This window comes from Strongylocentrotus purpuratus, unplaced genomic scaffold (assembly GCF_000002235.5).
Source record: "Strongylocentrotus purpuratus isolate Spur 01 unplaced genomic scaffold, Spur_5.0 spur5_scaffold_21, whole genome shotgun sequence".
NCBI classification, from domain to species: domain Eukaryota; kingdom Metazoa; phylum Echinodermata; class Echinoidea; order Camarodonta; family Strongylocentrotidae; genus Strongylocentrotus; species Strongylocentrotus purpuratus.
The window spans coordinates 6,618,979-6,631,871 of record NW_022145607.1 but is presented as its reverse complement, the minus strand read 5'-3'; the positions used below and the strand labels follow the sequence as shown (position 1 = coordinate 6,631,871).

The following is a 12,893-nucleotide window of genomic DNA, read 5'->3' as shown; positions in this document are numbered from 1 at the left end:
AGTTTGCTGCAGTTCAACTTTCAAACAACCTAAAGAAAGATGTGAATGTTGCGACACTATGGTTGATCCTATTTACAACAGACAAGTAGCAGGGCCAGAAGATTTATGTTTCGATACCATACCCGATGAAGGGTCCACAACATCATCCCTTGTTTTTACATTGGACAGTGGTGTACCTGAAACTAATTCACATCTTCCAGCGACAGCCACGCAACCAAGCGTCAATGGCCCGAACATTCTAATGATATGCCTGAGCGTGTTTGCTCCTATCATTGTTCTATCATGTTTATGCACCGTCACTTTGGCCTTGCATAGAAGGAAAAATCTTTGCACCTCCAGTTCCCAACGGACTCAAGGTGATGTTTATTCAAGCATACAGTCTAATATCACAGAAAGCCGGGTGTAAAAATCTAAATGACCATCCGTTAAAGGTAATACAAAGTTTTGGGGAAATTTTAAAAATTAGGTGGATAGTGAATCTTTACAAATTTGATATATTTGGATGCCCCTGTGGATGTATTATAAGCACTAAAAAATATCTCCTAAAACACTTCTGTTTTCGAGAAAAATTGAATATAAAAATGTACCTGTGCTCCCAAAAAATCTCAGAATATGGAGTTGTGATATATAATTTCCAAACGGGAATAGCTAATCGGTCGATTTTAGTTAAGAAACATTGTTTCATGGCTAAATTAATATCTTGACCTTGAGAGGGAGCTATACAACATAAAGAGTTTATTATTTATAATTTCATAACTTTAGACTCGATTTTAATCGGGACAACGATCAATGAATATTGTAGGAACGCATATGCTTCCAATATGTTAATTTGAACCAAATTCATGACCCCATACCAAAACTTTGTAATACCTTTAAGAGGGGATATTTTCGTAATTTGATTATCATCTTTTTCCATTATGTAAATAAACCTAGACTCAAAGTTTGTCATTTTGGTGTTATAGTAACTAGAATTTGACATACTCATCAGAGAAAATTAATAATGATGAAAGTATTATCAATATTTCTAGGTACTTTCTAACTCAGGAGGTCGTATTCGAAATATGCATGTCGTCTTATATGCTATTCATAAATACCTATTCGTATGTTTGCTCAGAGAGTTGAATATGATTGATAAACAGTTATGTTTTTGATATTTTTAGATGTTTTTTCCTAACGCAAATCTCATTCTAGATTTGATTCATCAAATAATAATGAACGGATGCCGTACGACGACGCAAGTTCCATGCATCCTCAAGATAATCCTGATTGCCTGTTTATACTAGACGTTTAAGTAATAATGTTTAGTTCAGACAATAACCTTCATGCCATTGATAACTTTCACTTTTCTGTAATAGGACTATCTGAAACTTGGCTCCATAAAAAATCCTAACCTTTATTCAATATGCCAAACTATTATATGTTTCGTTCTGATCGTGAATATGGTTGTGGAGGCAAAGCAGCGCTATATGCACATAATCATTTAAACATTAAAGTTAGGTCCGACTTATACGCTGAAGGTGCTGAAGATTTATTTATTGACAAATTAAATGATAACATCAAAAACATAATAGTTGTTATAATGTATAACCCCTAATCATTATGTTGATGTTTTCTTGAATTTTGATAATTGTTTCGATGCTGTTTTCCGATAAAACAAAGATGTTTATATAATAGGCGATATTAACATTAATCTATTAAATTCTGATGATAACAACCATATCAAATGTAGTATTACATTGCAATCATGCTTATTTAACCCATATATATTGATAAACTGAAAGGAATTGTATCTATTTCTTAAAATCTCATCGATAATATATTTCTGAATGTAGCTAATAATAACTTTATACAGGTTTTGTTGACTACGATATACCTGACTATTTACCGATATTTGTTATTTCAAAAGTTTATTTTGGTAATAAAGTTGACTAAAATGATTGTGCAATGTATATGGAAAACAAACAAAACACAATATTGAATCATTAAGCTTGATTTAGCCTAAGAAGAATGGGTCGAGTCATTAAATGTAGCTGACGTAATGTAGCCTATCTGTGATTTAAACGTTATGATATTATTATCATAAGAATTATACCCTTTGTAAGAATAACTAAGGTTCACAAGTCTTTAAACAAAAAATGGATTACTAGGGGCACTTTGCGTTATGTAGTCGCTAGTAATAAGTTGTATGTGGAAGCCCTTACAAGTCAATGTAACGATAATCTTAGGAAGTATAAAACGTATAAGAATCATCTTACATCTTACTCATGGCGGATATAATATCGAAAATAATATCGCTAGTGACATTCGCTTGTCTCGCAATGTATGGTCAACAATTGATCTAAAAGATCACGACGTTTCGTGTGCCGCTGCTACACTTCGTCAGGTGATAAAATACATTTGTTTTTCTTGGGTTTTAAGGCAGCCAATCTAAAAAGATTATTTCTGCCTGGCTATACTGTTTACTGTTAGTTCATCCCTGATATATTGTAAGCAAGCGTGTTTTATACTCTTCGGGTGGACCGGCGGTCAAATAATTAGAACAATAACGGACAAGGCCTATTGCTCGAAGCACGCGGGTGCTCAACCAATCAACGGGCTGCTGGCTCGGTGCGGGCCGGCTGGGCGGGGAGTGTCATGGCGGCGTATAGTACGCGTCCAAAATTCGGGGATATCGATCCCGTTGTCAAATTACTGATCCAATTAAAAATGTCAAACCCTTTTAATGAGTAATATATAGATGTAGGACCTTATTTAACAGCTTGTTTTGGTTAAGGTGCTAGAAGAATTTTCCCGCGTGGAAATTCCTTATTTCCTACTCCAACTAAACATTATTAAATTAATAATGTGGTTCAGACCTTGATTCTCCCAAATCTAGTGGCCAAGATAGTAGAGGTGTTTACTGATCGCAACCAATAATCTTTGGTATCTACACCCCCTTACATAATATATATCTAACGTATCGCTTGTATGCCCCAATTCCCTTAAAAGATGATTACTCATTAATAAGTAATTGTAGGTCAGTATCATTGTTACCGAGTATTTCTAAAAAATTTGACAATACAATATATAAAAAAACCTGACATCTTCTTTCAAAATAAATTGTTTATTAATTCCTAACCAGTTCAAATTTGACATGGTCATTCTACCGATTATGCAATCGTGCATAGGGTAGGTGCAGGGAATTGGAGACCACCAAACTTGAACCCATCACCGTCTGTCCGTGTTGGCTCCAATATTGCTATAGCGCCATGTGTGGCCTTCAACAACACTACTGCATATATCCAATACATTTCGAAGACTACAATGTGCTCTTTATCAGAGAAAATTTGCAAAATTGACCAAGGTAACCAACTGTAATCGTAAAATTTTGCTCTAATATGAAAACACAATTTTCACTGAAATTGGTGGTGTATACAGATAATTAAGGGTGGCTCTTAATAAGTAGTTTTAAAATGAAGTTTATGAAGTGTGCCAACCATCATAGAAAACTTATGGCCATTGTATGTTGTAAATGGGTGTTGCACAGCACATTATGAATGATGTCTGATCAGAAATGTTTGCAGGCAATGGGCGACACGAGGTTCAAGATTTATTATTATTCATTTATTGGTATATAATGATCGACCAGCAGCACAAGGCTTAAAGGGTCAATTTAGAAAGGTACAGTGATGTAAATTATATACATGTACAACAGTATTACGAAACATAGTAAATAAATCTGTAACATAATGACAATACAGCAGAATTATATTGCGTTCGCTTATGTACATTACGTGAAAGGATGTACTAGCAGAAGATATACTAGAGCAGGGAAGGTATATGGCTCATAAAAGTGAGAGTGATAAAGTGAATGGAGTAGAGAGAGAGAGAGGATGATAGAAAAGGGGAGGTACAAAGAGAGACAGGAAGAGAGAGATAGAGAGAGAGAGAGAGAGAGAGCAGGGAATGGAATGATGAAATTAAATAAACATATTTTTCCTAATTACATGTTATACATTAATGAAAATTAAGAGAGTCAGATTTCGGCGAGACAACAATAATAATCACACAGTACATGCTAGAAGAGAGAAAAGGGAAGGTTAAAAGAGAGAGGGAGGGAGGGAGAGAGAGATATGGGGGTCGTTTGTTGTGAATGTCGAGTATGCCGAGGACAGTCAATGACCCGATGCTGGTTGGTTAATTGTCCATGTACAGAAATATTTTGGGCCACATTGTTTTAAAATCGTTTCAAAATTACAGTAAGTACATTGGCGGCATATATCTCTTTCAAAAAGTGTTTGAACTAACCATAACAATCACATTTTCATTCAAATTTTATTTAAAATGTCTTGATTTGTAACTCTCCCTTATTTCCTGCATATTTAGGTAATGAGTGACCTTTAGTGCTGACGTCATTAATCATGGTTATCTTATTAATCAGTTACATCATGCCCACAATTTTGTTACCAAATTAAGAGACGAAGTTACTGAAGAGAATTAAAAACTTAATGTATGTGTAACATTTTTCATGTTTATGTAAATACTGTAAATGTGCTTAAGGGTCTCCAATTCCCTGCACCTATCCTATGTATGATAACATAATTGAGGCCTTTGCGAACTGTGAGCATATTATTGGAGTATTTATGTACTTGGCGTAAGAGGTCCAGCTCTATCTTCGTTTGCTAATTATTTCAGGACAGAAAAGAAAACTTAACTTTCCAAAGTCACGAAAAAAAAAATAACGAACCAAATGTTGGTTCCCGCAAGGGTCTTTATAGGGTCCCTTGTTTAACAACAAAAATCATAACTTAGAAAATTCTAATATAATTTTAGCCCGTCATTGACAAGATGTTTGGATTTCCTTACCAAATTCAATAAGGAATTGTTTATGTCCCTACTCTTTTAAAATATCTCTAAACTTTTACATCGAATTATGAACATAATTGATTTCAACATGCAGTAGGCAATTATTAATATCTCAAATGTTGGTCACATTGCAAGTATTTTTTGCTATTTTATTTTCTTTGTTTCCTTTATTGAAAGGCTTCTTTTGATTACATGCACACAAACAAACACACAATTCAATCACAAACTCATACACAAAGATCGTATGAACACATTTCCATTATAAATTAGCCTTAACACTTTTTTTCTGAGGCCGCCATCCCAATCAAGCATCGCTTATGATTGTGGTCTCCTCAATTTGTTTACATAAAGTTCGGATAATTTTTCAAATTTATATTAATAGGTTTCAGAAATATTAACTTTCGATATTATACTATTATGTAGATAACAATTTCATATGAAGTTATTATTGTTTACATATTTTGTATCATACCTAAAGTTTATATTTTCTATGTTATCCAGTTATTGTATTTCGAAAAAAATAAAAACGCATTTACAAACTGATGTTACAGAACATTCATTAGAGAAAAGTGGGTTGTGAAATATTGTTTTTATTATTGATTGTTTACACAAGGCATTTATGACATAGGCCCATATCAATTTATGAAACCATTTTTCATTTTCAATCTTGTTAGTAAATACATTACGTCCATTATATTGAATATAGGTGTAAATATAACTTGATTATGTTGGTCGATTAAGCCGTTCCCTGTTCCTAGTGAAAATATCAATTAGATAATAAAAACTAAGATAAAAATACAATGGCCGTTTTGTCGTTATTGTCTCCGTTTCTACACATGAATGCTTTTAATGTTAAATCAATTTCGGATTTTTTTTTTTCCTTTGTGAGTTACATAAAATCATAAAATCATAGTGTACTGTTCATTAAGAACTTACTCAAATAGCAGTGAAGAAAACTTAAGGATTCAATAGTTTTTTTTCATAGTTTTTGTTATTGATTCCAAACAATACAAATCAATCTTAGAAATAAAACACAGTTGTCTTTCCTTGACATGAATTCAAAACATTTTCAGTACATAGATTTTACGATTAATGAAAACAAAAATGAAACATAACATAAATGTAACATAAAACAAATAACCCCGTCCAACCAAACATACTACTACCCCCTCCCCCCTCCCCACCATGAGACACACACACACACACCACCTGACCACACTTCCACCACACATACTGTTCCTATTCTCCTCAGAATACCCCAAATTGGAGCGACAGACAAACGGGAAAAAATAATTAAAAAAAATAAATAAAAAATAAACGAGGCTACAATAGCCACAATAGCCCAGTGTTAAAAGTTCATGAAACTTGTTCCAACTTTTGTAAATGTAAGGCCAATGTACCTGCCTCTCTGCAATATCATTTTCTTCTTCCTTAAATTCCAACAGTTCTTTTTTGAACTCCCCAAAGACAATACTACGGACTTTCCCCTGCATCTATGTATCCATTATTTCATTGCACAAATAATTGTATTAAATATCTTTATTCGTGGAGAATTACCGGACAACCCTTAATGAATATCTATCCAGTCGATAGACCTTATTTCCCTAAGCTCAAACTTAGCTATTACATTCTGCCATAATCTTTGAACATGTACACACTCTCAGAACAAGTGTAAATATGTTTCAATCTTTTGCTTACAAAATGAGCACAAGTCATCTACAACAAAGCCGAATTCGAATAAGTTTTCTCTAGTATATATTGCTCCATGAAGCAGTTTATACGGCGCGTGACTTCCCACCCCTACACACATACACACACGCACACACAAACACACACACACGCACGCGCACACACACAGACACACATACACACACACACACACTTTAAACCAAATTTAAAGATATGTTTTATTATTTTCTTTCAAATCAAATACATAAATGTACAGAGCATTCTTAACAAAACTGGATACATTGTTCATTGATATTTTGGATTAAACATAAATTGCAATAATAAAATAAACATTTTAGGAAAAATGTTCATATATATCATCAAGAATATTAAAGTAAACTATAATTGTGTTGTCTATTCCCCACTTCCCTCCCCCGTTAAACATGCTCTCAACGCGCTCATCCACACACCACTACCTCCTCCCCACCATGCGATAAACGACACACACAGACGACACACACACCACCCGACCACACTTCCAAACATATAACTCACACCGTTCCTAGGCTCCTCAGAATACGCAGAATAGGAATGACAGAATAAAAGAAATAATCGATTTGAAATAATTGAATACATTATTAAAACAAAACTACAATAACCCAGTATTATAATTTCATGAAGACTTCACCTGTTCCCACTTCTGTAAATGTAAGGCTAATTACCTACCCTCCCTGCAATATTCTTTTCTTCTTCCCTAAATTCCAACATTTCTTGTTGAAAATCACCCAGAAACAATATTACGGACTTTCCCCTGCATCTACATATCCATTATTTCATTGCAAAAATAATTGTATCAAATAAATTTATTCGTGGGGAATTACCAGACAACCCTAAATGAATATCCACCCAGTCGACAGACCTTAATTCCCTTAGCTAAAAAACATAGCTATTGCATTCTGTCGTAACCTTTGAACATGTACACACTCTCAGAACAAGTGTAAATATGTTGCAATATTTTGCTTACAAAATGAGCACAAGTTATCTTCAACAAAGCCGAATCTCAATAAGTGTTCTCTTAATATCTCCCTTCATACCTCATTTGAAAAATCTGTCCATCCCCGTCCATCATGAATCTTCTAAACAAATAAATGTTGTAGTTTGTCTATACTAATTGTCATAAACCTTACTTGATAATAAATCTTTGAGGAGGTTCACAGTAATTTTAACTGCATTAGAATATCATACTCTTTTACATCCACTTAACCCAAGTTATCATTTTTTGTCGAAAATGTCAAAAATGAGATATTGACAGCATGCCATTTTCAGCAAAAAACATCTTGAACTGAAATGATATTGCATGTAAACGACGCCTCATCAAAAATCATTTTCTTTATAATAAGAAATTTGTATTGTTCAAAATAATAGGATTATTCTTTTCTTCAAAATTTCTACAACCTTCTAACTCTTCGACATGCATTGATCATTTCTAGATAGAACTTGGGTACTTTGAAACTTAATAACCTGGCATCATAGTTACACACAACAAAATCTACCTCCTACCATCTTGAAGCCGGAATCAAAGTATAGCTTCCATCTCATTGATTTTTCTCCGTACAATAGTCTTTTCACCCATATTACACGTTTGTTTTTTTCAAACGAGTCAAATTTAGTTAATTGTAACCTCCCTTCATTACAACCTTGATTCACTATTTATCTCTTAAATCGATCTTTCCCATTCCTAATAAATTCAACAATATTTTCTTTATCTCCGATATACCTTTTTAACGACTAAGTGAAGCAAAAACGTAATAAGAGGTATTTTAATTTTGCTTAAAATATCTTTATAATTTAACTCCTCTCTTATTTCGACGTCGAACGTAAAATACACTCCCGAAATCTTAATTTTTGTAACCATACACAAACACACACACACACACACAAACACTTCTGTTATAGTTATTCTGTTTAATCCTCCAAATTTGTAATACAAACATACAACTGAATACGTAAATAAACGTGTTCAATATCAATTGCTTTGACATAAACATAAATAAACACAAACTCATTTGCGGTATACATAACTGAGTGAGTTAAAGTGAGTTGTACATACAATTCACTTATATAAAACAAAAAGAAAAGTGGAGGTTATTTTACAGGTACTCATAGTTCCCGCTCAAACAAACACACACATACACCAACTACTCAATCATGGAATGTCTGCTAACATTCTCAACTCAAGCAAAATAAACTAAATAAGTAAGTTATTAACCAGGCTGCAAAATAGACTTACGCTTTAAGAAGCTCAATTAATCTTAATTAACACTAAGCTGCTCCCACTTTAGAAAACGTAATCCCAGCTTTCCCATTCTAATAGTCTTTTTCTTTTCCTCATTCCTATAATTAAAAATGGTTTTCTTCATCTTTCCTAAAGTTGGTACTCCCCCCCCCCCCCCGATCTTGACATAGATATATCTTACTTCACCATGAAAATTATAGTATTACATATTTTTCATTCTATATGAACTACCTGCCAACCCAACAAATATATCTCGCCATTCTAAATCTTTAATTCATCCATGAACCTATTACGGATGGACATTCGTCGATTAGTTAACGAATTCATTATGATTGTCTCCGTCTATACTTTGATCTCATGAGGGTCCCCGCCAATAAGCCGGGACAGCATCAAGATAGTGATTTTACACTTGTTAATCTACATGCGCAGAAGATAATAAATCGCTTAAATCAGGGAAATTGATATGCAGTTCTGGTTTATAATCGGAAATTGTTGTTCCGTGTATTGTATTTAATTTTTAAAAACATGTTGGTATTACCAGATATAGTTATATTTGGATTGGTTGTGATTTAAAACCCCGTTTCCTCCAATTTCCTCATAATATTCCAAATTTACAACGCACAGGGCTTAAAAAAGATCATGGCCTTCTAATTGTTTTATAAGGTCATGGGTGTGTGCGAAAGTGTGCGAATCAGTAACAATACATTTCATATCACCAACATCGTCTGCTTTTCAACTTTGCTGCTCCCCATTGGGAATATTTTTATTTAAGAGACAATCTTACAGAGCACACCATCTAAACAAAACCCAAGGGAGGGAAGCTGCTCCTTTGTCAATGACCGAAAATGCTTACGCCGTTGTTATCGTTAAAACAGCTGAATGTTCTCATTAAGATGCACATAATCAGAAGGCGGTGACTCTCATTGGATCATAGAAAAAATCTCGTTGAACGTCCATCCGTAATAGGTCCATGATTCATCTATCTCAAAAAGTTGAACTAAAGCCTGTTATATCCTTTGAACGCTCTGGCAAGAGAAAAATAAATGTGTTTATGTTTCTATTTCCTGTTTACAGAACGAACATAAATTATCACCAACAAAACCAAATCCATGAAGATGCTCATTATTATATATGGCTCCATGCATTAACCTAATTTGAAATTCTCGTTGTTTTCTAATGATTATATTTATTCTTGGTCTAACAAATATATCTTTTAGTTCTTTATCTATAAAATCATTATCATTTTGCCCATCCCTTACGTCCAAATCATACGTTTGCTGTAGTACTTTTATAAAATAATCATACATTTGTCTTGAACCCACAACTAAAAACTGTATTTTTCAAAAACATGAAATATAAAAATAAGTATTTAGTTTATAATATCAACCTCCAAAAATTGTATTAACCCTGAATCATCTTTCCAAAGATCTCATCATAAATATCAATAATCATGAGCAAATTATTACCTTTCATACCGAGGTTCACAAAATATAAAACATTCTTTATATGAGCTTTCTCAACCAAGTGACTAAATTGAACAATCCCTCTTTCAAACAAGTATCTATGAAATATAGTTTTTTTTTTTCATTTTTACATACATTCCGATTATTAAAAATAATTTGATTCATATAAATATCCAAATATCCTAATTTATTTTTCTCTTGTCATAATCACATAAACAAATTAATCTACCACCCACAAACTGTAAGCAAAAATTAAAAAAACAGTTTCCACCCCAAATTTTTCTCTCCATATAAAAGAAGTTTTATCCACATTATGCGTTGTATTTTAACGAATATTTAAAGATTAATCATTCTTAATCCTCCAAAGTCATAATCCTGATACATTGTTGCCCACTTGATTCGATCATTCACCCTCTAAATAAATACAATTGAAATTGTTGCAACTTCTTTGTATACCCAATGAGGGACAGGAACGAGCGATAAGAAATAATTTAATTTTGAAAGCGCATAAGTTTTAACTAATGTATTTTACCCATTTAAATTAAACCTTTCAACCATTTTAGCGATTTTGTTTAATTTTACTTAAAATTCTTTATAATTTAAATCATCTTTTAATCTTTATTCTAATGAATAACTAATCCCTAAAATGTTTATTTCCTTAACCAAATTTCCAAATAAAGGCCCATCAGGTTAGTTTTTATCCTCACCCAACCACATAAAATGTGTCTTTATCGTTGTCCCTCCATAATACATGTGTCATAAATTTGATGGCAACCTCTCCCCCCCCCCCCCCCAAAAAAAAAAAAAAAAAAAAAACATGCACACACAAACACACACATCAATTTATTTCTTTGAATAGTATGCTTATAACCTACATCTAATTTCCTTTAAACATCTTAATCAACGTTTAAAATCTAAGCAAATTTAAACAAAAAAAATCTATATTAAAGTCAGACATATTACATACATGTAATCACTATTTACAAAACACACTTTAAATCCTTTGAAAGGAGTCATTTGAAAAATTGGAACAATATGAATGAACAAAATGCTCAATGCTTTAAAACAAACAGTGGTGTCAGACCCTGTTTATTAAGGTATATACTATTTTTTTTTGGTAAACCTATATTCTATTTTTGAGTAAGCTTATATTACTTTAAATTGTTGAACCCCTATTTAAAGTGTACCTTTAAACTATGTTTCTATTAAGATCACCTCTCTGGTATATGCTACTGGTGAAACAAAGAGATGGGAACAAAAAGACCCCTATTCTATAGGCCTGTTTATGTCTTAAACCCAGACCACTTCCTTTATTCGTAGAGTACATAAATCATGAATGACCAGTGGATACACTTACTGGTACCCCTTTGTCTTGGGGATAGGGAATAGTGGGGTTGTTTGCCTGGTTTGGAAGAAAGATTGGCTTTCTCGTTGAGAGCAAGTTTAGACTTCAAGGCAGATAGACGTGTGATGTAACTTCCCCCAGAAGTTACTATGTCGCAGCTTTTTAAGACCTGCCTTGATTTTGTTTCTTAACAGGTAAGCGAACACCCACCTTCCTAAAAGTATATTCATGTTCTATTCTAGTAAATTATAGAGATATCACAAGTTCCTAATGCAATTTGAATTAATTGTATGATAATGTTTAGTGTGATTCTCCTTACGTTGGAAAACCATTGTTATATTTTCATGTGTTTGTCCCTTAACTTTTGATACAAGATGGTTGTGACTGTGTATGAATTAAGATACCACTTTCCACAAGCCAGACCTATTAATAGATATTTTAGTCATTGTAAAATACTTTTGATTAGATAGTTTAGTGATAGCCCAATAACTACTTGTAAGACGATAAATACTCTTGTTGAATTACTGTGTTCCATATGAAGAAGAATTATTATTGATTAAGTAGGAGAGCAAGTTTAGACTTCAAGGCAGATAGACGTGTGATGTAACTTCCCCCAGAAGTTACTATGTCGCAGCTTTTTAAGACCTGCCTTGATTTTGTTTCTTAACAGAGTTCCACCATGGTTCCACCATGGTTCCACTTCCATTTCCCTCGGGACAAGAGTTGGGACTGCTGTCGTTGTTCAGGCAACGCTCTCCGCCTGATCGATGTATTTAGTGCTTATTGACGAACGACTCGTGTTTTATTATTGGTGCTTTATATGAACATCTATACTTTTCTTCTATTCCTTGATATTTTTCTAATGTATACTGTAGTTTACTTTGCTCCTTTTCTATCATTTTTTGTATACCTGTACAACATATTGTAAAGCTTTGCATGTAGCTGTTTTTGTAAGAATTGTTTGTTTGAAATCGGAAATGCCAGTTGTCACACTGGGAATTTATTATCGGTGTACCTTTGACACTGAATATTAATAAATACCTCTTTGGAATTATCATTGGCACAAAATATATGTTTCAGACTTATGTATTTTAATGGATCTCCGTGTTTACTAATCTTAATTAATTGAACCGGCGCAGGCATAGGAAGCCTGTGTAACAGTGGTATTATATGTCCACGCGTTAATGTCGTGTGAAATTGAACGAATGTTTGACGAAAAGCGTGCAATTATTAACATAAATTGAATGTGATTAAGCAAAGTCGCGAAATTAACATG

General features: G+C 33.2%; 1 long non-coding RNA gene across 1 annotated transcript; it reads left to right on the top strand.

The window, feature by feature from the left end:
* Window positions 1-11,372: 11,372 nt before the first annotated feature.
* Window positions 11,373-12,685, top strand: LOC115928236. Its single transcript, XR_004065962.1, has 2 exons — window positions 11,373-11,811; window positions 12,288-12,685. It is a non-coding gene; the product is annotated as an uncharacterized LOC115928236 (long non-coding RNA).
* Window positions 12,686-12,893: the final 208 nt, after the last annotated feature.